This window comes from Pseudonaja textilis, chromosome 7 (genome assembly GCF_049901715.1).
Source record: "Pseudonaja textilis isolate UNSWEBS1 chromosome 7, rPseTex1.2, whole genome shotgun sequence".
NCBI classification, from domain to species: domain Eukaryota; kingdom Metazoa; phylum Chordata; class Lepidosauria; order Squamata; family Elapidae; genus Pseudonaja; species Pseudonaja textilis.
This window is the reverse complement of record NC_141996.1, coordinates 21,910,625-21,934,847: the sequence shown is the minus strand read 5'-3', so window position 1 is coordinate 21,934,847 and position 24,223 is coordinate 21,910,625. Positions and strand designations below refer to the sequence as shown.

Here is a 24,223-nt window from a genome sequence, read left to right as displayed (position 1 = left end):
GCAGTTGATTTGAATCCATCTTGCTTTAAAGATGGTTTGTTTTGGGCCAGGAACAATAATGTTATGTCTCCTCTTGGAGATTCAAACGAACAAACACAAAGCAGCCGTTTCACAATCAAATCAAACTGAAGGAAAATAACAAGATAACGACTGGCAGAAACGGTTAGAACTCCCCTTCAAAATTCAAACAAACAGAGATCTCTTTGCAGTAACGTCCTCATTCAAATAGACATTTTGTTCCTGGCAAAAATGCACCAGCCCAGCTGTGTCCTTTTATACCCATTAAGGCAACGTGCTAATTAACTGGCTTGCCCTTCAGATTAACGTTTCCTGGTTCTGACGTCAATCCACGATCTAACAGTCATCAGATTCAAAACTCTTAACAGGACCGATCCTTCCAATCACAACATATATACACACACACACACACACACACACACACACACAATGCAGATACAGGCCATGTTAGATGACCTGAAATTATATCTCAGCCTATATTTCTTTTTCATTTAAGATACATTACCAAGTGCCCACATTAAATGAGCCAAAAGGGTGATCACAAGAGAAAAGACCTTTTGAGTAATGACATCTTCTTGTGGTGTTCTGAAAGGGCTTCCTTTTTATTTTCCAGATAAAACTAATCAACAGAAAAAGAAAAAATGTACACAAAGAGAGTTAGTTAATTCACATTAAGTAAGTAAAGAGGAAAGTGAGGCAGGGCCTGGAAATTTATCTCATTAACAAAACAGTTTCAAAAGTGTTACTTAGATTCAGGGGTGGGATTCTACCAGTTTGCACCTATTCACTAGAACTGGTTGTTAACATTCTAAGCAGTTTGGAGAATCAGTTGTTAGAAGATACTGGCCTAATTCTGTAAGGCAGGCAGGAAGGAAACATTCTGGTGTTGCTTACAGAAACTGTCTCTCCGTTAACCTTTATTACATTCTTGGCACAACTAGACTTCCTGTCTCAGGAACTTCTCTGGAGTTTTTTTCCCTTCCTTTGCTGGTACTTTGCTTGTCTGGAGTGACCATTCAAAGTTACAATGGCACTGAAAAAAGTGACTTATGGCCATTTTTCACACTTATGACTGTTGCAGCATCCCCACAGTCATGAGAGGCCAGGTGAGGAGATGCGTGCCTCGATGTGAGTAATATTGAGTTGGCCACACCCAGCCAATAACATGACCACCAAGCCACACCCACCAACTTAGCCATGTTCACAGAACCGGTTGTTAAAAAATTTGAATTCCACCCCTGCTTAGATTACTTGAAAGTCCTCCTCATTGCCCCAATAAATAACTACATAAAAACAAAAACAAAACTCCTACTGCAAACATAGGCAAGCGATTTATATTAACAATATATTGTCACAAGCCAGGTGTAGGTTTTCCTCTCTAATATTAGTGATTTTGGATGTCTCTCATGTGGAAAAAGTTCTCAGTCCTTGATGTGCTGATAAATTCCAGATGTTAGGAATATAGCCAAGTAGTTGTGTATCCTTAGACAAATCAGTCTAAAATTTCCCCAAATACAGCAATAACAGAACAAATCATTCTCTGAGGTGTCTAATATACCAAATTGAATTTTGCTTTGCAAACATTGCCTATATTTACAAACCATCTATGGGGTCTTCCTTGTCCACACATTAATTTATAGATTGTCTTCTTCTCAAGATAATATGTCTTATAAAAATATATTTGGGTAATATAACGTTGTTTGAATTTCAATCCTAATTTTGCATGAACAATATGAGCCAAAACCTGATACACAATTTGTGGTTAGAGCATAGGAACCCAACAATGTTATGGTCTGCAAGAGCTCTTAAAGCCAATATAGCAATCTTCATAAAGGTAAACATTCAGAAGCACTGACTTAGAACAGCAGTATTATATTAGTTTATTAAAACATAATCTCATATAGAGAACAAATCACAGATGACTGAGGTAATTAATATTTATTTTGTAATATATAAACAAATTGAGGGAAGATTCATTTTACCATATTTTTCATTGCATTAAATGGCACAAAATTGTCAATTATTTACTTATAATATGTTGCATTTACCATCATGGGGATCAGAGAGAAGAAAACAATTTTTTCTCCTACTTCAACATCAAAAAGATCCAAGGATGCTATGCAGCTAGCTTTACATCAGACATCTCCTTGAGATTTTTAAGAAGTCTCCAAGCAAACTGTAACAAAGGACAATCACTGTTGTAGGTTGTATTAACCAAATAAGGATTTGCAATTAGTATATGACAAATGGTCATAATATGTGTGCTCTCAAGCTTTATAGTGCAGATGTAATGATACGAGTGTTTCCTGCTTCATTGATTTAATTAGCATTAGTCATATTCAGACAAGGAGATATTCTATTCTGAATATTAATTTGGCAGTCAAATAGCATCTAGACCTTATATTTAATTGGGGTTTTTTTTTGTAATAAAGTTTAAAATGAAAGTTGTTTTATGTTCCTGATAGACACTTATATCTCTTGGTATGGTTGATAAACACCCTCTATCATAGTAAAAGAGATGAAAGGAAATATGATTTAACTGAAATTTAAAATCTGATTATCCCATAAGTAGAATAGAAATTGTGATTTTCATCTGCACGAGGGAGATTTTATCACATTTCCAGAGCATGCACTCACAGAAGAGATAAAATATTGATTCTAATAATATTGTGCCTTCAGAAGTACAGTAATTACCATGGTTGGGGGTTCCTTTTTGCAATTAATAGCCACAAGAGAGGATAGCAGCTACAATGCTTATTATTGCTTCCTATAGATTTGATTGAAATATATCTGTAAGGGTCAAGATTGGTTTATTATCTCTATAGAGATTATATGTAGAGCAGTGGTGGGATTTTACTACTGGTTCTGTGGGCGTGGCTTTGTGGGCGTGGTGTAGCTTGGTGGGCATGGCAGGGGAAGGTTACTGCAAAATCCCATTCCCTCCCCCACCCCACTAACCTGCTTTCCAGCTTCGTTCTCCTGCGCAGGGCAACAAAAGAAGACCCAGCCAATTAGCTGGGATTTGGGAGGAAGGGAATAGATGGAGGCGGGGCCAGTCAGAGGTGGTATTTGCTGGTTCTCCAAACTACTCAAAATGTCCACTACTGGTTCTCCAGAACTGGTCAGAGCCTGCTGAAAACCACCTCTGATGTAAAGGTAAGCCCATTAAATGAACAAATTCAAAATCACCGGATCAAGACCTCGCCGGATCACTGGATCAAGACCTCACACAGTAATGTCTGCTTCACCACTGCTTATTTGGACTTCAGCAAAATCTCTACACAGCACTGAAAACCTCTCAAAGTATCGGTCCATCTAGAATATAATGGCCAGGCCTTGACTGGTACATGAACACCAACCAGGAACACTAGGAACATATTATTGTACATCTGTGTGACAGCATGATAGGATGTAGTATGGAGTCATAGGAGGCAGGATTTCCTTCCTAGAGAGCAAAGAAACAACAGAGCTTGGAATCAATAAAGGAGAATATTTGTAGCTCAGGGTTGAAATGAGTGGTCCTGTTGAGGTATTCCCCGTTAGGAGAATGAGTGCACTCAGGGAAACGTAGTGAGAGTGATGTTGAATAACACACAACCAGCATACAGATACACTGAATAGTAAAATGTAGGTTTTACTTCCAGTAAATGGGTAAACAAAGTCCAACAAACAGTCCAAATCATAAATAGTTAAAGCAGTTAGTATCAGTCCAGGGATAATCCAAAAACGAAGTCAAGTATCATAAACAAAGTTCAGTAAATGGAGTTTGTTAATAGTTGCAAGACTCACAGCAATCCAAGCAGAATGACAATCAAGCAACACGGCAAAACAGGAAATGCAAGAAGAAAGAAACCAGGTTTCTAGCTCCATCATATGGCCATTGGAGGAACCTCAGCCTATCACAATTTCAGTATTCTCTTAAATATACAGTTTTAAATTACTATCCTGGTTTATATATTTCCAACCCAACTGTTAGGTGACTATCATTCCTAACATTGTCCCCTTTGGGTAGGACAATATATAAAACCTTACCATTTAAGTCCATATTCATCACAGCAAGCCTTATGTTTTACAGTGCCTTGTGCTTTCGTAAAATGATCTGCAATGTTATTCTCTGACATGCAGCACTCCAATGTACTGCATTTTACTTTGAACACATTGTCTCACATTTAGATATCTTAGATTGGTGTGTTTTGATCTTGTCTCCACAGCGAGATTGGAAGCCATCTGAATTGCTGATTGGTTGTCTTCATACACAACAATAGGTTCCTTTACATTAATTCCCATATCTATCAATAGTTGTTTATAACAAACTAAATCTGTACATAATAGAGACAAACATGAGACATAATAGAGACAAAAATAGAGACAAGTCTATTATAGACCTCACCCCTTTCCTAAGAGGTCTGTAGGGGGTGTGAATAAGTGCACCAATATGCCTACCGTCCCTGTCCTATTGTTTCTTTTATTTTTTTATTTTTCTTATATATATCCATGTATTCATAACTATGTTTTTACTTATACCTATTATCTTGTAAGCAATTGACAAAAACAAATAAATAAATAAATAAAAATGAGAATTCAGCTTCCATTGTTGATAAACTTAGATGTTTTTGTCGAACAGACCGCCATCCAATTAACACCTTTCCTAATAATACTACAGTACCTGACATTGATTTATGTGTAGATACATCTGTAGCAAAACTTGCATCGGCATATGCAGTTAAACTTAGTTCATCCTTAGGTTCTAAATATAATGCCACAGTTGATGTCTGCATTATTCTAAACTTACCAAATTTGGAAAAGACTGTTTTAAATTTATTGAAATTATTGAAATTGAATTGCTGGTGTGTGTGTGTGTGTGTGTTTGTTATGCTCTTCATTATGTTAAACTGCTGAGAATCTAGTTGACTGTAGCAGGTATAAATCTGAGAGATTAAAAAAAAGTGAAATACAAAAATTACGGAAAAAAGTACATCGTGAAAGAAAACCAAAATAATGAACCATTAGCCAGATCGCTAAAACAGTATCCTATAAATTCTGTTATCTTTCATAAGAACATGTAGATAAAGATCAGAGAATGTTATTTGGTTTTGCCAAAGGCAAAGAAGCATTAGGCAATGTAACAATAATATTCTCTAAGTGCATCTGAAATTACAAATTATTAAATATGAAAAGTATTATGTTGGTTGCTTCAACTAAGGGTGTAATGGTATTTTTAAAAGAGCCACAATTACTGAATTAAAACAAGGTTCCTTTGTGGGTATGTTATGTGTGCAATTAACTTTAAAGTGGGGAGGGCTTCAACCACATATTTGCAGACTATCCAATTTCTGTACTTGATTTCTTAAAATAAGGTATAGTTTGCCAGCATTCTGTAGAACATTTTACAGACACAAATAAAAATGTCTATATATTTCAGCATTTATGACAAACAAATTTTCAAAATTGTAAAATTGCACTTCCATTTAGTTTTCAATAGATGGCACTTAATGTAAGCTACATGGTTACAAAGAAAAGGGAATTTTACAACAACTTTGAGATACTGATTGCACTACAAAAAAAGTTTTTCAAGTATAAATACAAATTATTGAATGTGTCAGTGTTACCTCCACAGGAAAATGGTGCATAGCCCTACAATCAAACATAGAGTACAAGGAAGGCCAAGAATATAATAGCACAAATATCATGATCTACTTCGGCCATTAATTCAGTCTGCTTGCCATATAAATGGGAATGCTACAAGATGCCCAACTTGTATTACCATGTTCTTTAATCCTACTCTTTAATGTTTAACTCATATCCCTGTATAACTTTGACAATGGAGAGTAATTATTATTCGTCTTCCCATTCTAAGTGAGTCAAAGCTACTATTTTGAAAATGCCACCGAGGCAGTGTTCAATTATTCAAAACAACTATATACCAGAGGTGGTATTCAGCAGGTTCTGACCAGTTCTGGAGAACCGGTAGCGGAAATTATGAGTAGTTCAGAGAACCGGCAAATACCACCTCTGACTGGAGATTTTACAGCGTCCTTCCCCCGCCACACCCATCAAGTCACAGCCACAGAACCGGTAGTAAAAAAAATTGAATCCCACCACTGCTATACACCATAAAACATACAAAGAATATGCATAGTAAAATATTTTTTCAATAAAGAGTTTTTGGAGAATTTGAACACTCAATGTGGTCAATAAGAGTTTCTGAGTCTAAGTAGTCATCATAGCAAAAAAAAAACCATCTAGTTAATCAATCAGCAACTGATAAATTTGTCTGAAAATATATACTTGAAAGGATTGGAGTATAATGTGTTTCTGGATTAAAATCAGGGAGGAAGGCATTATGGTTTAAATGGAGAAAGAGATCATGGTTAAAGAAGTAGAGAGGGATCATAGTTTCAAAGCAGATAACAGATAATCAGAGTTGGAAGGGACCTTGTAGGTCATCTACTCCAGGGGTCACCAACCTTTTGGACCTCAGGGACCACCAAACTCATAATTTTAGATTCCAGGGACCACTAACTGGTTCTGTGAGTGTGGCCTAATTTATGGATGTGGCTTGGTGGTCATGTGACTGGCTGGGCATGGCTCGTATGTAAATATTATAAATATTTATATAAATATTGAATTTTTTATAAAAAAAGAGCAACTTTTACCCAAAATCAGGCAAAGCAGGCAGACTGAGTTGCTGACAGAATCATTGAGTGATCTATCTATCTGCCAGTGGCTAGCTCAGTCTCTCAAATTTGCTTGCCGTGAGTCTGCACTGAATTTGATTGCAAGCAAACCTCCAAAGGGAGGTTCAGTTGTGCTTAGCTAGAAAGCAAGAAATCCAACCTTTTCCTGCTTCCTAGCTTATCTAAATCTCCAGGCACAGCAGAACAGATGATGGTCAGAAAAAGGAAAAAGCAACTTAGCAGACAAGTTTGCCGGGTAAGGAGTGAGTGGGTGGGGAGGGTTCCCGCGGGCCATGTGGGCTCAGCAGCCTTGTGTTTCTAAGCAGCCTGGATTAATTGCTTTGGGGGGGGGGGGGCTCTGGGGGTGAGATTTCTCTGCGGCCCACCAAAATTTTCTCATGGCCCACTGGTTGGCGACCTCTGATCTAGTCCAACCCCCCATCCAAGTGGGAGACCCTACACCATTTCTGACAAATGGCAGTCCAATCTCTTCTTGAAAGTCTCAAGTGATGGTGCTCCCACAACTTCCAAGGGCAACTTCTGTTCCATTGGTTGATTGTTCTCACTGTCAGAGAGTTTCTCCTTATTTCCAGGTTAAATCTCTCCTTGTTCAGTTTCCATCCATTATTCCTTGTCTGGCCTGCAGGCACTTTAGAAAATAGCTTGACCCCTTCCCCTCTGTGGCAGCCCCTCAAATATTGGAAGACTGCTATCATGTCTCCCCTGGTCCTTCTCTTTACTAGACCAGCCAAGCCCAGTTCCTGTAACCGTTCTTTTAGTCTCCAGTCCCCTAATCATCTTGGTTGCTCTTCTCTGTACTTTTTCTAGAGTCTCAACATCTTTTTTTGTAATGTGGTGAACAAAACTAGATGCAGTATTCTCGGTGTGGTTTTACTAAGTCTTTATAGAGTGGTATTAGTACCTCTCTTGATCTTGATTTTATCCCTCTGCATCTGCTCTGGGCATTGAGAGTCTGCAGATTCATATCTTGGAATCTCTACTTGAAAAGATCTGATAGCAGGCAGAACTGCAGGAGAACCCTGCCTGAGATGATCACAAATAAAAATCTAAAGCTAGATAGAATTGGCATTTAATGCATTCTTTTTCAAGTCAGAATAACAGAATGACAAAGATAGATGTCTTCTAGTCTTCTAGTCCAACTCCCTGCTCAAGTCGGAAACCCTATAACATGTCAGGCAATTGGTTATCCAATCTCTTCTTAAGAACTTCCAGTGATGGAACAGCCACAATTTCTGGAAACAAGTCGTTCCACTGATTAATTGTTCTAACTTTCAGGAAATTTTTCCTTATTTCTAGATTGGTTCTTTCTTTGATTAGTTTCCATCCATTGCATCTTAACCTGCCTTCAGGTGTTTTGGAGAATAGGTTGACCTCCTCTTCTTCGTTGGCAGCCCCTTAGATATTGGAACACTGCTATCATGTCACCCCTAGTCCTTCTTTTCATTAAGCCAAACATACCCAGTTCCTGCAACCATTCTTCATATGTTTTAGCCTCCAGTCCCCTAATCATCTTTGTTGCTCTTCTCTGCACTCTTTCTAGAGTCTCAACATCTTTTTTATACTATGGCAACCAAAACTGAATGCAATATTCCATGTATGATCTTTCCAAGGAATTATAAAATTGTATTAAAACAACACGTGATCTTGATTCTAAACCTTTGTTAATGCAGCCTAGGACTGCATTGGCTTTGTTGGCAGCTGCAGCACACTGCTGGCTCTTATTTATTATAAGTGATTGTCCTCTAGGATCCTTCTTGCTACTACTATTGAGCCATGTGCCATCTATTCTGTACCGGTACATTTGGTTTACTTGCCTGAATGTAGAACCTTATTTTTCTCACCATTGAATTTTATTTTGTTAGACAGGGCCCAGTGTTCTAGTCTGTCAAGATCCTTCTGTATCTTAAACCTATCTTCTGGAGTTTGGGCTATTCCTGCCAGCTTTGTGTCATCTGCAAATTTGAACAGTTCCCCTTTTATTCCGTTGTCCAAATCATTGGTGAAGATACTGATGAGTACTGGGCCTAAGATAGACCCTTGAAGTACCCCACTGCATACTTCTCCCTATGTAGTTGTGGTTCCATTAAGGATTAGATGTTGAATGCAGTTAGTCAGCCAGTTACAAATGCATCTGCTGGCGAAGCTGTCTAACCCATATTTTTCTATCTTATCAATTTTCTGTTGAAAGAATTCCAAAAAGAATTTAGATGGTGGGAAAAAGAAAGGAAATATACCTTTTTTTCAGTTGTCTTCTTTTTTTTTAAAAAAAAAAATCTTGCTGAAGTGCCATTTTCAATGTACAATTCCCAAATCATGCATTGAAAAAACCAACACATCTTCCCCCGCAATCCTAAATTTGTATAAAACACGTTTTCCCGCAACCATGGATAGCTATGTTTGATATAATTGCGTTGGTTTGGGAAACCTGGCCCTAGAATTCCCTCTTAGAAACCATCTACCTACAATGGTTGTAGATATTTGTTTGGATATCCACTAAAGATCTGTTTAATTTTATTGCCTTTAAAAGCAGTACTAACTTATAAGATTGTTTTAACCTCTTGCTTTATTCTGTTTCTTGCAATTTCAGCTAAACATTTCAGTCTAAAAAGGTGGTTTAATATGGAGTGTCCAGAAAATGTATTTTTGGCTATATTGTAATTTATTTGTGGCATTTATAAACAAAGGGAAAAGCCCAAGTCAGGAAAGATGAGATTGAATAAGATGAGCCAAGCAAAAAGCTTGACTTAATCTGATGATTATTAACTCTTGGAACCTTAATCCCTGTTATCTGAAGACAGACTTACAGGCTGATAAAGCACTAAGTAGTTTGGAAGCAATCCCATCCCTCTCTAACTGATCTTCAAACAAGCTACAGATAGTCCTCAACGTACGGCAATTTGAAGTTACATTCGAAGTTACGGCAGCACTGGAAAAAGTGACTTGACCATTTTTTGCACTTATGACCATTGCAGGTCATGTGATCAAAATTCAGGTGCTTGGCAACTGACTCATATTTATGACAGTTGCTGTGTTCTGGAGTCGTGTGATCAACTTTTGCCCCTTCTGATAAGCAGTCAGTGGGGAAACCAGATTCATTTAACAACCAGGTTACTACCTTAACAACTGCAGTGATTCACTTAACAACTGTAGCAAGAAAGGTCATAAAATCCAGCAAAACTCATTTAACAACTGTCTCACTTGGGCTCCGTTACAGTTGTAAGTCACTACCTGAATAAAGTATTAGACTTCTCCATAAAGCTATGAAACTGAGGCTTTAATGTTTCCAGAGTGGGGGGTCCTGGAATTGTCTACCTGTCCCCTTCCTTGGAGACCATCATTACCTTTCTACCACCATCTTAGCTTTACCTCCCAGGGAGTGACTTAAAAACTCCTTCTGTTCCTTGCTGATACTTCTATTTGTGTATCTGAACCCCCAAGATCATAGAGTGGTGGTCAGAAAACATACACATACACACACACACACACACACACACACACACACACACACACATGATGTGTGTACACACACACACATGGTGGTATTCAGCAGGTTCTGACCAGTTCTGGAGAACCAGTAGTGGACATTTTGAGTAGTTTGGAGAACCAGTAAATGCCACCTCTGACTGGCCCTGCCCCCATCTATTCTCTGCCTTTCCAAGTCCAGGCTGATCGGCTGGGTCTTCTTTTGTTGCCCTGCACAGGAGAACGGAGCTGGAAAGCAGATCAATGTGGTAGGCAGGGAATGGGATTTTGCAGTAACCTCCCCCAGGAGTGGGGAGGGAATGGAGATTTTGCAGTATCCTTCCCCTGCCACGTTCACCAAGCCATGCCCACAGAATCAGTAGTAAAAATTTTTGAATCCCACGGTCAAAGAGCCCGACCAATGTCCCTGTTTGGAGAGATACATCTCGTCCTGGGTCTATGCAGAAACAAATAGCCATTTTTCTCTCCCTTCCCTCCTGTTTACACAACAAAAGTTTTTCCTTGGCAAAAACCAAAAGTTCCTGTGCAGGGGATACGTGCTGCCCACCACTGTGACTGTGCTGTTGTATGTGCAAGCAAGCAGAGACCTATCCAGAGAGATACTGTAACAGAATCCCACAGCGTCCTGCTTGCCCTCAGCCAGGAGGAAGTAAGTCCAATATTCTTTTTTTTTTTTTGCTTCGGCACAACAGGCACACAACGTGCAGAACAGAAGGCAGCTCTGCCGAACAGGTTTTGATACATCCCATAAGTCACACAAAGTTTGTTTGTTTTTTAAATTGCAGAAGCTTTAGCCAAGCAATTCTGAATTCTTTAATATATAGGAAGTAGAGATAAGATGCATTTGTAAATTTGGGTGGGAGCAAAGGAAAAAGCAAGGATATCCAGGAATGGGTTAGAAAAAGAGGCGTGAGGGGATTTTGAGAAGGACAAATTGTCAGATACATTTTGTATTTACCATTTGTTTGTGGAGTAACTTCTCGGAAATTCAACTGGAGCCTTTTTGGAACAAATGCCAGGACATTACATGTTTAATGTCCAGGAAAAACAATGCACCTCACAAAATAAAAGAAATTGCATCATTAAAGGAAATAGATACACAAGGGATTCAGTCTTGTCTGTTGGTGCACGTTCACTTCGAAATGCAGAGGAAAATGAAATACACCTCCAGATAATCCCAGGATAAAAATTTGAACATTTATGGCTCAAATGGTTGGACACAAATACATTAATGTCGAGCTCAGTTTTCCATGTTATGTCTTCTATACAGGAAACTTCCGAGGGTTCAGAAATTTGGTGAGCAGTAAAGCTGTTTTGAAAAAAAGATAGAAAATAACTAGGTAAGTCTGAAACGTCCAATAGCCCATCAGGCTAAAAAAAGCAGACAACCTTGCTTTTAGGTTGTCCATACAAAAAACAGAAGAAGAAGCTTTCCATAGCATAAAAGTAAATGTATTTGATGATCTAACATCTCTATCTGGCATCTGCAATTTGATCTCCTTAAAAGCAGAACCAGACCTAACATTAAAGTCAACAATTGTACCTTGGGGTGAAGATCCAGGGATCATGGACCGGAAGCTTTTTCAATGTATAAATGAAGAAATATTTGCCAGGATTGATTGTTCCTCTGGACCAGGGTTGTCAAACTCACGGCCTGTGGGCCAGATGCATTACATGCTGGCCACGCCCACGCCCGGTTTAGGGAAGTGGGGGAAGTTGCAATGTGTCACATTACAACAATGTGACACCACGAGTTTGACACCCCTGCTCTGGATTATGAAAGTGAATGAAGTGGTAAGAAAAGTACTTCAAGACCAGGGCTGGAATAATTTTGACTCTCCAGATATAGTTGATTTATTTCTATATAGACCTGGGCAAGATATCCAAAATTGAGAGATATTGAGGGGCATAAATCTGTAATAAGATTGAGAGCTCCTACCACTGATAACCAATATATGGACAGCTAGTCCATAGTTTTATTCTATAGGGGGGGTGGGAATTAAAAATCAGTATTTTTCTGATTTATCTGTAAGCCACATTTGGTCTGAGGAATATATCACATGCATGGTAGCTTCAATCAGAAGGTTATTTTGCAATATTTTTATTTATATTGTAATTTTTTTTTAATCGGCTAGCCCTATCCTTCCTTCTACTTTCCAAAGTTGTTTATAAACTATATAAATGTATAAAAACGGATAACTTTATGTGTATGAAGTTGTTTACAAATATGCTGGTTTTTGTGTTCTTGAGCTGACCATTAAACCAGTAAACAAAGGCATTTCCAACTGTTTGACTTTGTTATACAAGGCTTTTAAGGGCTATGGAACCACAAGATTCAGATGTACCTTGAATAATCACAATATATTTGTTGTCTTTAGACCCTTTTAAACGGGTTGGAATTAGAATCCCACAAATTCCCAAGCAATCTGGTGGATTCTAGCAGCTGAAGCTCCAATCCATGAAAGATACCAGGAGACAGCTGAGCCAAAGAAATGCTGTGAAATGTTTCAGCTTTGTTTGGCCTTTTTTTTTAAAAAAAAAAAGACATGCCTAAAATTAAAGAAGCCATTATTAGTTTCCTACAGATTCTTTGGACGCTGATGTGCTTCATTAAGAAACTCAAATTACGGAAGCAATCTTGTTAGAGCTACTTCCCCAGTTCTTGCATCCTGCTGTGGTGATTCATGTATTTTTGTGCTAAGCATGGAATCCAAAACATATTTTTTAAAAGGTTCTTCTGAATACGGCTGGTGATTACATTTTCTTCTTTCTCTCAAGATTTTCAATTTATTGAGAATCAAGGGCTCCAATTGCATCTCATAATCCCCACATTTGTCACCATTCCCAGTACCACATCTGGCATTGTTTTCACTACCCCAGCAGATTAAAAGCATTTAAGAAGCTGGCCAGACCCTCCAGACAACATATTTTACAATATACTGTTAATGACTTTGTAACCCCAGATCCCTACTTTCTCCCAGAAAATATTTTATGCAAATGTAAAAGTGCTTGAGCTATAGAATATTTATGAAGCTGCAGAGGGATAAGATCTATGAATAATTTACATATTTTGCAAGGCCAATATTAGGGTGGCTATGATAAATAATTCTGTGTAATGAAGCTTCCTGTTTTACAAAAAAGCTTGCATCCTCTTTTTAATAATATTAATATAGTTTAGCCAGGTGGGATGAGGACACACCTTCTAGGTAATGATGCAGCAAGGCTGGGTAAGATTTTTGGCTTTTTCTTGGTTTGAACAGGATTTTTTTTTTAAATATTGTTTCGGTATTATGCTATCTCAAAAGGGAGAAAAAGTATTAGTAATTGTCTCTAGGATGTCGACAGAGGGATCCAAAAGCCAAGATGGTGGATGCAACTGCAAGATTGAAGTCTCACCTTTTTTATGTGTGATGGAAAGAAGGATATACAGTATACCCAAAATGGAAAAGTGGATCTTGAAATCCATCGGAACTAGCCGAAATGGCTAAATTGACTGCTCTGCTTAGAGACAATAACTTAGTGACTAAGTTTCTTGCGACTACTGTTAGATTTCTTACAACAATAGGAGAAAAATCAACTTTTGACATTGAGATTTGAGGATTGGATTGGACTGGACTGGATTGGATTAGACAAACATTCCAGCTTTTTAAATATAAGGTTATTTACATTTGACAGTTTAGGATACATTAGATTAATACTGAACATGTGAATATTGGTATTTTAGAATGTTGATTACTAATATTTTAAGATATTTAAAATGTAGGTGTTATTTGTTTAAACTTAGAGAAAGATTGTTGATTTTTATTATCTCTGGAATAAAAAAAGAAAATCAGAGGTCATTTTTGCTACAAAATAATTTGATGTATGTTTTGTCACTTTTAATTTGTTTTGTTATTGCCTTTCCCTTTTTTATGTTGGTTTGTATTAATATTTGACTCTGAAATTTAATAAAGAGAGGGTTTTTTTTTAAAAAAAAAGGAGGCTTGTGATTTATTGCTTGATTATATTTGCTATTTTGACTTTTTTGACATCCTCATGAGTGATCATCCCCATATTCTTAATGTGTCTAATCTTGCTACAAATGTTGTCCCAAAGGATAGGGTGTCATTGCCAGAAAACTGAGAAACTTTATGAGGAGGTTCCTTTATTGAAATGGTTAGAGTTTGAGTTTATTCCCAAATTCCCAATAAATTTCTTTGGGATCTTAAGGATCCATCTGACCCATAAAGCACCTTTTCCAATCATGTCAACATTTTAACTGATTTAAAATTACAAATTGTCAATTGTAGTTCAAATGGTCTGAAACACTTTTATTTCTCCTCTTTAGAAATATGTGATATAGAAAACATTGCAAGAAAAAAAAAACATCTTAGTTTTATTCATCCATTCATTCATCTTAAACAGCTGTTATCTCACTAAGATGATGCTAGGTAGAATTTAAGAATGTCATTTAAGAATAACTGATGCATCCTAGATGACAGTTTCACATGTTGTATGACATAGACTTGTAGTCTGTGCTTGAAAGGAAACTAAAGAGGAATCATTTAACATACATTTAATTCAAAGTGCCACATCTATCACTTACATTTGGATCAATGCAATCAGATGACTGTGATATTTTGTTCGTTTAAACAATTTATAGAACTGATCTTACTGTGGCAGCTACTTTTCCTTTGGAATGAAGGGATCAATTTAAGGGGAAAAAAAAGCATGGATTAGAAGAAAAAAAGAGGTTTCCTTGAATACTGATATGCCAATCAGAGCTTATTGTCAAAAAGACAGCTGCAATCTTATTTATAAATTCCAGTTGCAAAGAAAAAAGCTGTGATCTCTTCCCATCATTCTGTCAAGTTCTAGTGCGCAAATGATAGTTGACAACTGCATCAAGAGCAGCTTGGATAAAAGCAGAGATACCACGAGCAAAAACTTCAAAGGCAGACGAGTTAGTGGTTCTGGAGAATTTCAGAATTTCTTCTTCCCTGTTCAAGTTTAGCTGAAGATTACTGGAGAATGCTTTAATAGCATTGAAAGGAGCAAATGATAGGAAGCATTATGATAAAAATGAATTAAATGTTCACAGTGCCTTTTTAAAAAAACACCTAGCACACTTCAAACATCAGCAGATCCAGCATTTATAACCAGATTCCTGCAATCAGATGACTATTATATATTTGGTTAAACGATTTGTATGACTTTTCTTGCTTCTGCTGACTTCTTCCTTTGGGTGAAGAATTTAATAAATGTAAGAAAAGAAATTAAAATCTGGGAGAACTTCTTTTAAAAAATAGGGTTTCACTTAACGCACACCGTAACCCTGTTCTGACAATAAAATCAATTGAGTTCAGACAAGAGTTTGCTATGGGAGCACTGTAACCCAGTTAACACTCTAACCCCAGATGTGTTCATTTTAGAACTAAAGAGACACAGATTAGTTGTCCCTTCCCAGATCTAGGGTAAAGTTTTAGAGAAGTCCAACAAACACGGAGCTTTCTTAAGAACAGTGAAAGTCCTTTTTTCCCTTCCACAGGGGTTTGAAAAATGGCAGAAAGAGGGATGGAGCTTATAAAGTCCCCACTTATCTACATGGTGTGATAGTCCATGAAGCATCAAACTGGACAATCCAGAAAGATATATCAGAAAAATGGATAGACAAGAGATGGGGCAATGGGCGTAATGCTTGCTGTCAGGGAATTTCTTCAGGATAGGATAAATTATATATATATATATAATTTTAAAAAGGAAGATAAAAACTAATACTGTATAAATTAAGAAAAAAAAAGAGAAAGCAAAATGTGCAAGAATTGTGCATAATTCTATTTCAGACTTAATCATACAATGTTTAAAATTTTAAACTCTGTCTTTTAAAAATCTTTCTAATAGCTGTAAATAAGAAAGGCATTACTAAATTATGTTCTTCTGCCTCCAGTTCTCTTAATTTTATTTTGTATTCCCCTTGACAAAATTCTAGCATCTTATGATAAATTAGCGTTTGTGTTTACCTGCCATTTATCAACTATACAATGCTTCTTGTGCTTCTTATTCTTCTTGTTCTGAGAGCCATAGAGCTGTTTTTTTTAAGGGTCTAGGTTTTCAAGTATAACCTAATTTTGTATCTATTTCAAATGCTCAATATGACACTTCTAACATGATTTTAAATTCCATATTAACCTTGGCTTTGTTTGTATCACAGATACCGATGCTACCCAAATTTCAGGTCACCTTCTTTTAACCCGAACAGCCTTCTGTTTCTCAACAACACATACTCTTTCATCCAAACCAAAGAGCAAGCTGCAAAATGCAAATTCAACTCAAGTCAACTTAATCTCACTCTTTCCTTTGCATTTTAACATCTTATATTCATTTATTAATTTAGATTACCTTTTGCCATTGTTTAAATGTCAGTTGCCAACAGAGGTATTGTCTGCAACAAACAAATAAAAAAGCCCAAATATTTTATGTCCCTTTATCTAATATGTGTCTCTTGTAGGCAAACAATACCTTGTATTTTTTTTTCAAATAATTACTGTTTTTCTCTTTGGGGGAGCATTTGCTCCATTTATATTTCACATTAAGCATTTGTAATCATAATCAAGCAAAATCATAATGAAACAAAACATTTAGAAAAGTCTGTGCCTGTAGGTATATACTACCTATACACACACACACACACACCTACCTCTGCCTAAAAGTAAAACTCACACCTCCCAATTTATCCCATTGAAACGGGAATTTTTTTTCTGTTTTAACCTTTCACTAAAAAAGAATACTCTCTTCTTGTATGCAAATTCTAATAGAATTTATTTAAGAACCATTAAATATATGGCACAGTAGACATTGCTGAAGGATGGCATTGCAGTGGTAAATGGTGAATTCTGGACAGCACTGTCTTTCTGGATAGATAGAATAGAATAAATAAAATGACCAGGATTTTCTGTAAAGGGAACGTGTGGTTTAAGTGCTACACTGACTCTGCCCACCTCCAGGAATACATGCTGAGGAAGGGGAATATTTTTCTGATGCCTCCAAAAGATAGCAGAAGGCAACACATCCAACCTGATTTGAGTGAAGTGTGGCAGACTTTCAGGACTGTGATGGAGGAGGTAAACATCTTGGCACATACATCTAAAATTCCCACATGCTGCAAGGCTGGGAAACAGACTGTTTTGAAGACTCAGATCCCAAATATGGTACTTAAGGATCCTTCTGGCATTTTCAAAGTCTAATATACAAAGCTTCTCCAATGATGCTCCTAAGAAGTAAACGCTTGCCAGAAACTTTTAAAAAATAAATCCAGGTTGACTGAAAGGAATCTTTAAGAACAGACTGATTGAGGGGGGAAAAATCACTATAACCAAAGGTTAAAATGACGGTACCAAGTTGTAGCTTTCAGAGGGAGTAAACCCATCAGCAATAAAGTATTACTGCATGTTGGCACTGCATGAAGGAGAGTCATAAAGAACTAAGGCCAAATAGCTTCAAGGAAGTTAATGTCTCAAAAATCCCAGACTTGAATTGCTGACACATGAGCTGAACTACCAGAACTATAAGATATAAGGATAATATGAGTTCCTTTCAAGCAGAATAATCTCAGGAAGAGACAAAAAATGTTTTCTCCAAGATGATACCTTGGCATTCTTAAATTTGATGATCAAATGGTTCTATGCATATACAATGTCTAGTTGTTTTTCACTTTATCAGTTGCGCAACTTGTTTAAAAAAATACTTTAACAGAACCAGACTATATTATTGGTTTTGTAAATGTCAATGATGACTAACCTTGTAAATTATGGGTATTAAACAGTGTAACAGCTAGACACAAATGTAATAGTTAACCAGTAAACAAACAGACATGAATCAGAGAAAAGAGAAAGTTTGTTAGTTGTCATGGTGTGGCAGTTGGCCTGAGCCCATAGGATCAAAGATGAAATGTCTCCTCTTCCAAAAATATCAAGGTTTTTAGCTTGGGAAGCTGATAGGTATTTTTTGTGACTACCACTTATCTTCAGCGGGATAGGTGGCCCTTTCTTTGGGCTTCTTCAGAGCTTGATATTCTCTCCACTATTGAACATCTTCATGAAGCTATTCTGTGAGATCATTAATCAGTACGAGACATGTTCTACATCTCCTTCAGGGTCAACCAGGTGTTGTGGCCTCTATCTGGAGCAGAGATGGTATTCAGCAGGTTCTGACCAGATCTGGAGAACCAGTAGTGGAAATTTTGAGTAGTCTGGAGAACCAGCAAAAATCACCTCTGACTGGCCCCACCCCCATCTATTCTCTGCCTCCCGAGTCCTAGCTGATCGGCTGGATCTTCTTCTGTTGCCCTGAACAGGAGAACAGAACTGGTTAGTGGGGTGAGGAGGGAATGGAGATTTTACAGTATCTTTCCCCTGCCACACTCACCAAGCCATGCCCACCAAGCCACAACACACCTACCAAGCCACACCCACAGAACTGGTATAAAAAATTTTGAATCCCACCACTGGTCTGGAGACTATGGAAGTTTGGATGAGAAGGACTTCAACTCAACACTGACAGGACTGAATGGCTTTGAATTTTAGGGTCCCCTGCATCCAGTATTTTTCTATCTTTCATTATGCATGGGGTTTGCACTAAGCTGAACAGAACTGGTGCACAGTCTGGAGTGGTGGTGGGGACTTGTTGGACTTATAGCTCCTGTTCAAAGAGCAGCAACAGTTGCAGCTACTGCACAACATTGTTTGGTGTGCCAGTTGCACCTTTTTCTGGACTAGGATGCACTGTTCATGATTACTCGTACCGTAGTCAGCTCCCACAAATATTATTGCAACACGCTCTGTGTGATCTTGAAGACCATCTAGAAGCTATGAGAAGTCCAGAATCAGCAACAGAGCGATGTATGGACACACCTCAGTAGGTGCATGTTACTTCTGCTCTCTGAGCTGCGCTGGCTCTAGTATGCTTCTAAACTGAACTGGAGATGCTGGCTGTTTTCTATAAGGCCCTGCATGGCATAGGTTATTTGCAAGAACACCTCTCTCCCCAGCTTTTTCTACCCATTTGGTTCTGCCAGGAGAGGCACACTCTGATTCTCTCAGTTAAGTAAAGATTATAATCTAATGCAGGGGTCGCCAACCTTTTGGACCTCAGGGATATACATAATCTCTCGCATTACCAAGGGAGGAAAGGAGGCGAAACAAAGCTCACTCTTTCACCAAGGCCTACAAAATCTACGGCATTCTAGGCATTCTAGTTCTTTGAAACCACCAAACGCTCCCACTCGCAGTTCTCGTGCCTCCCGGCTCTTCGAGGGACCCCCAAGTCAGGTCCCTAGGATGCACGCACCAACCAGCTCCCACACACAGCGATGGAAGCAACAACAGTCCCCTCTCCCAGCACCTGCTGTTAGCTCTCCTCATTAGTTCTCTAGCTTTGAATTGCTCCCGCCTCTCTCTCTCTCCTTCCCACTCGCTCCCGTGCTCATGTGCAGGCAGGCAAGGAAAGGGAGATGGAGCCATGCGCAGCTCTCAACTCCTCCAGCCCTCACTGCCTATCCCAACATCAAAGCCTCAGAGATGCAGGCAAAGCCGCCACAGCGGTAGCATCCTGAGTTGCTTGCTTCTCCACTATTGCCTCCTCCAGCACCTCCTTCTCTGGGTAGGGTGATTCTTAACTAACCGAGAATGCTAAGGTAACTCGGGCGCTACTGCGGTGGCGGCTTTGCCTGCGCAGTCCAGATTAATTGCTTTTGGGAGCCATTTCTTCTGTGGCCCACCAAAAATTTTCCACAGCCCACTGGTTGGCGACCACTGATCTAATGGGAGCTATAAAATGGCCTATTTCTGTTGCACTACCTGGTCTCTGGAACACCATGTCCCAGACATTAGCTTGTAAAAGGCTAGCAGAATCAAAGCCAAAGTGATGAAATTAGGGATGTGCTCCATGGCTTGAGGTCAGAAGTTAAATGACCCATATATTGTTCTTACTGTTGTGTTTCTTGGGTTGTTTTTGACAACACATACACACACACATTGTTAGCTGCCCAGAATCACATTTGTAAGATCAGCAATCATATAACTTCGATTGAATAAATATTTACCCAGTGTCCTCTTTGCTGAGACTTACATGTGGGATAGAAAGAGATTCCACAGCCTTTTTGGATTACTGACAAATAGCAAGAAAAAGATCTTTTAAATCAGATCAGAATATACTGATACTTCTAAACCTCTGAAGTAAGTGAATAGGGAAAATAGCCCTCTCCCCCTCCACCATTCAGAGTTTGTTATAATATATTTTGTCCACTTAAAAAACAGGAACACTCAAAGACATATCTTGTTTTGTATAACACATACAAAAATAAATGACTGAACTTTGCACAGTTTTAAAAAGGAACTTAGTTCGCAATTCTGTGTTCTGTTACCCGGGTATTAATCTAAATGAACTCTGCCTTATCTGTGTAAAACTATTTGTTCTGTAAATCTTCTGGAATTACAAACTGTTTGGATTATTTTCAGGACTAGTTTTCACACAGATCTTTTTATACAATTCATTTTTCTATTTAAAAAAACATTCATAACTGTAAACTACAATATGTTAAAAATACAAGAGCTCTGCCTACTTCCTTAAAGATGAAGCAATTCCCTTTCTTCTGACATATAACATTATTTTAGCTATTAAAATACATTCCAGTGACAGATTGAAGTTTCATTAACCTGGAACAACCTTTCAAATACTGATAAAACTGTTGCTGCTGCTGCTAGATTTATATCCCACCATTCCTCTAGAACAGTGGTTGCCAACCAGTGGGCCAGGGACCACTGGTGGTCTGCAAGAAAATTTTGGTGGTCCACAGAGAAATGTCACCCCCAAAGCACCCCCCAAGCAATTAATCCAGGCTGCGTGGGAATACAAGGCTGCACCACCCACGTGCTTGTGGGAACGCAAGGCTTGCGTCGCTTGCAATGTGAACAACACGAGGTAGTGAGGGGAGGCGGGAAAGGGCGGACTTGCCCCATGCGCCCCATGCGACTGGCCTGGCCGCCGGGCTGTTTCTTTCTGCTTCTTTCTTCTGCTTTTGGCTGCACGCAAGGAAAGCAGCAAAAGTCTTTTTTTCTCTCCCCAAACTCCGCCAGAAATGAGTCTTTGGGCTCTGCAAGGCATTCTGCTCCAAGAGGCTGCACCAGCATGACAAGTCTCACAAAGACTTATTTCTGGTGGAGTTTGCGGGAGAGAAAGGAAGACTTCTGCTGCTTTTGCTGCTTTTCTTGCATGAAGCCTAAAGTCTCTCCCCACCTCCCCCAAGAATGGAGATGGTATCCTGCGATTCCCAGGGTCTCTGCTACTTTCTGCAGAGACCCTGGGAAAACGTCAGCAAGCCACCGTCAGTCAAAATTCATATGAGTTTGGTGGTCCCTGAGGTCCAAAAGGTTGGCGATTCCTGCTCTAGAACAAAACATGGGGTGCTTTCCATACTAATTACTTCCCATATTAATACTAATAGCAATAGCACTTAGACTTATATACTGCTTCACAGTGCTTTTACAGCCCTGTCTAAGCGGTTTCCAGAGTCAGCCTATTGTCCCTAACAATCTGGGTCTCCATTTTACCCACCTCGGAAGGATGGCAGGCTGAGTCAACCTTGAGCCTGGTGAGATTTGAACTGCCAAATTGCAGGCAGCTGATAAGTCAGCAGAAGTAGCCTGCAATACTGCATTCTAACCACTGCGTCACCATCGCTCTTAATAATAACAGTAATTTTTATTCCACTTCTATTCATCTATCTCAAGGGGGGGGGCTTAATAGAGGTGGTCCCTGCTTACAACCACAACTGAGCCCCAAATTTGTTGTTAAATGAGACGTTAAGTGAGTTTTGCCCCTTTTTATGACCTTTCTTGCCAGAGTTAAGTGAAACAGTGCAGTTGATAAATTAGTAACCCAGTTAAGTGAATCAGGCTTCTCCATTGACTTTGCTTGTCAGAAGGTTGCAAAAGGTGATCACATGACCTTGTGACACAGCAACATTCATAAATATGAACCCGTTGCCAAGCATCTGCATTTTGATCAGATGATCACAGGGATGCTGCGAAGGTCATAACTGTGAAAAACGGTCATAAGTTGCATTTTTCAGTGCTGTTGTAACTTTGAACCATCACTAAACAAACTGTTGTTAAGTCAAGCACTATCTGTACTTTTTCCTGCTCCTCTTTTCCCAACAACCGTCAAGTAGGTTGGGCTAAGTGATTAGCCCAAAGTCACCCAGCTGGCTTTCATGCCTAAGGGAAGCCTTAAAACACCTGCTACCAACAATGTGAAATCTCTGGCAGAGAAGAACTCTCCAAAATCACATAATTAACTCCTACAGGGTTTTGAATCTTGGCCTACATCAAGTTCAACATCTTAAGGCTCCCATAATTTTGGCACCATAGTAGAAATAATAAAGCAACAGGCTTTTAATCTTCATTATTATTACTGCTGAGCATTTAGCTTTCACATTGTCTGCCACTTATGATTAGTTATCTGTTTCTACATTTGTCTATTAATGAGTGATTCTAAAACAGGTTGGAGCCATTTTGAATCTGGTGGATCTTGAGCTGCTACACTCCCATTAATTACTGTACATAAGATACTTCATTTCCCAGTTATTTAATCACACAATTATTTGACTTGTGCAAATTCTGGACTATATTTCACTAACAATTTATAAGCAAGCCCCAACAAGAGGTTCTGAAGTTTTGTGCTTTGGCCAGCAGAACTTTGATCAATTTGTCTAGTGCTAAGCCAGCTGCAAACCTTTTCAACAAAAAAACAGCAAGAGGCAGCCCTACAGTATTCTGGTTATTTCTTGAGTGCTTCCAGGTGGGCAAAACAGAAAATGATCTGGTGCAGAAGCTATTGCTGGATTCCTAAATGAAGAAATCACTTTTAAAGGAACATCGTGTTGGAAATTAAAACCCATCCCTCTCCTAGGAAAATGAAATATTTTAGGGTATAGTAAAAAGATACTGAGACAGAAACTCAGCCTCCCACTTTGCTAATGGGTCATTACTCTGGTCTGGGCCAGTGTATTTTACATAACAAAGATCTAATCCAGGTACAGCCATAATAGGAATTGCCCAAAGCCCTTTCATTACATCATCATCCAGCAAGGTTCAACCAAGCCTGGGATTCAGGACAGCCCACAAGAGTTGCCCCTGCATGGCACCATGGAAGTCTGACAACCAATCCAAATACAAGTTCAAATTCAAATCCCAACAGAGGGAATAAAACCCAGGGACCCTCAGTATCTTGCCCCTTTTCTTTTCGTTCACCCAATATCTTCAATTATGTGATCATCCTTTTCACTTTGGAGCTCCAAGCCATGTGGTCCTGTCCACCATTAAACCATCTTTCCAAGCAGTCGTTTCCAGTGTCTTTCTTCCCTACTTGGAACTGAACCCAGGAGGATATTTCTTCCAACAATTGTCTTCAGACATCATGTTTTAGCGTAAAGTAATCAGCTCTTGATAGCTGATGTGTCAACCCAGTGACTAACAAGCCAATCCGTGCCTATTGTTGAATAAATGATAATTTATTCACACATAATTCTTTAACTATAAAGCATAGTTTACAAACCACAACGTTTGGGTTTTCCCAACACACAATCTCAGCATCCAGGATTTGTTGTTGTTGGAGGCACCCATCACCCTGAACCCCAAATCGCTGGTACTAAATCTACCATTTTATAGAACTGGGAAATAAATACAGCAATAAAAAAAATCTTAGTGCAAGGTGTCAGCTTAACGTCTGACAAGACAGACGGAAATTTGACACCAGCAACTTTCCATGCAAAGTCCCAAAGGTGCTTTTTTTCCAAGGGGGAAATCGGACTTTCTGGTTTTTCTTGGAAGACGTTTCGCTTCTCATCCAAGCTTCCACTTCTCATCTAAGTTTCTTGGATGGGAAAAGAAACGTCTTCCAAGAAAAACCAGAAAGCGTGGTTCCCACCTTTGGGACAACCAGAACCTGGATGACTGAAAATCCCCACAGACTTCGTTGCGAAGCTGCGC

At 38.7% G+C, this 24,223-nt stretch overlaps 2 long non-coding RNA genes across 2 annotated transcripts; one reads left to right on the top strand and one right to left on the bottom strand.

Moving 5' to 3' along the window:
* Positions 1-597: 597 nt before the first annotated feature.
* Positions 598-11,869, bottom strand: LOC148125263 (uncharacterized). The gene is made up of 3 exons (XR_015744281.1): positions 11,743-11,869; positions 11,158-11,508; positions 598-2,194 (listed from the first exon to the last, which is right to left on the bottom strand). It is a non-coding gene; the product is annotated as an uncharacterized LOC148125263 (long non-coding RNA).
* On the top strand, positions 10,590-14,167 carry LOC148125262 (uncharacterized). The gene is made up of 3 exons (XR_015744282.1): positions 10,590-10,848; positions 11,470-11,539; positions 13,534-14,167. It is a non-coding gene; the product is annotated as an uncharacterized LOC148125262 (long non-coding RNA).
* Positions 14,168-24,223: the final 10,056 nt, after the last annotated feature.